The 1,861-nt window shown below is 46.3% G+C and overlaps 1 pseudogene; it reads right to left on the bottom strand.

Annotated features, from left to right (window-relative positions):
* Positions 1-180: 180 nt before the first annotated feature.
* Positions 181-630, bottom strand: LOC102837190 (annotated as a pseudogene).
* Positions 631-1,861: the final 1,231 nt, after the last annotated feature.

A 1,861-nucleotide genomic window follows, 5' to 3' on the forward strand; every position in this document is an offset into this window, starting at 1 on the left:
GTCTATACATTCAGTTGGCAGAGAAAACCCAGCCCCTCCAAGGAGACAGCTGGGGACAGCCAGTTCCAGGAGGCGATGCTTGTACTCAACAGCCACAGAAGTCTGATCTGGCAGCTAGCAGCTCACCACCCTACCCAGCCGAGGGCACGAAAAAACCCTCCCGGGAGCCGGGGCCAGGGTTCATGCCTTCAAACTGCTCAGCTGGAAGCGGGCCTCTTCAGAGATGCCAAGCTGTTCCAGAGGATCCTTGCCTGTCACCTTCTGGATCTCATTCCTGTAGAAGACAAGGCTCCTTCGCATGAACTCGTAGCTGGCCCGGCGCAGGGCTGCCATCCACTCCTGACACTGCTCCTCACTCCAGCACTCAAAGCGGTACTTCCTCTCTGTGTCTTCCAAGAAGCTGATGGAGAAGCCGCTGGACTCTTCCTTAGTGACTCGGCAGTGCTCCAATAACAGGGCTCCGATGGGCTCGGCCTCGTCGGTCCGGAAATAGAAAAGAAAATTGGCCACCAGCTTCACCAGCCGCCGCTTCACCACGTTGCCCTTCTTGGGAGCCCGCATGCCCAACTCGGCCGCCAAGTCAGCCGGCTGCCGGGAGAGCGCCAGTAGCTCCTTCTCGTTGTAGCGCATGTCGCTGCCGGGAGGGAGAACAAGGATCCCTGGCCTCCGCCCTCCCTGCCTGCGTCTCTGCCGGCGCCAAAAAAAAAGTTGCAAATACTTTTTTTAAACGACATAAAAGATGGCTATACACATGGACCTCACCAGACGGAATACACAGAAATTGAATTGACTACATCTGTGGAAAGAGATAGTGGAAAAGCTATATATCATTAGCCAAAACAAGGCTAGTGTCAGACTGTGGAACAGACCATCAACTGCTCATATGCAAATTCAGACTGATGCTGAAGAAAGATAAAACAAGTCCACTAGAGTCAAAATTACACCTTGAATCTATCTCACCTGAATTTAGACATCATCTGAAAAACAGATTTGAAGCATTATACACTAAAGACCAAAGACCAGAAGAGTTGTGAGATGTCACCAAGAACATCATACAGGAAGAAAGCTAAAGGTCATTGAGAAGACAAGAGTGAAGGGAAAGACCAAAAGGGATGACAGAAGAGATTCTGAAACTTGCTCTCCAGGTAGAGATGCTGAAGTAAATGGAAGAAGTGAGGAGGAACAAAAGCTTAACAGAACATTTCAAAATGAAGCTTGAGAAGACAAAGTAAAATATTATAAACAAATGTGCAAAGACCTGGAGTTACAAATAAGGGAAAAACATGCTCAGCATTTCTCAAGCTGAGGGAAATGAAGAAAATATTCAAACCTCAACTTGCAGTATTGAAGGATTCTATGGGCAAAATACTGAATGATGCAGAAACCATTAAAAGAAGATGGACGTAATACACAGTCACTCTACTAAAAATAAATGGTCTATGATCAACCATTTCAAGAGGTAACATATGATCAAGAGCCAATGATCCTGAAGGAAGAAGTCCAAGAAGCATGAAGTTATTGGCAGAGAGCAAGTCACTGGGAATTGATGGAATACAAATGGAAATCATTCAACAAAGTGAAGCGGCATTTGAGGCACTCAGTCATCTATGCCAGGAAATTTGGAAAACAACTACCTGACCAACTGACTATAAGACATCCGTATATGTGCCCATTCCAAAGAGAAGTGATTCAGTGGAATGAGGAAGTCATCTGACAATATCACTGATATCCCATGTGAGTAAAGTTTTACTGAAGGTAATGCAGAGAACTTCCAGAGGTTCAAGCCGGATTCAGAAGAGGCCATGGAACGAGGGATATCATTGCTGATGTCTGATGGATCTTGGCTGAAAGCAGAGAATAT

Source organism: Chrysochloris asiatica, unplaced genomic scaffold (genome assembly GCF_000296735.1).
Source record: "Chrysochloris asiatica unplaced genomic scaffold, ChrAsi1.0 scaffold00042, whole genome shotgun sequence".
In the NCBI taxonomy this organism is placed as follows: Eukaryota; Metazoa; Chordata; class Mammalia; order Afrosoricida; family Chrysochloridae; genus Chrysochloris; species Chrysochloris asiatica.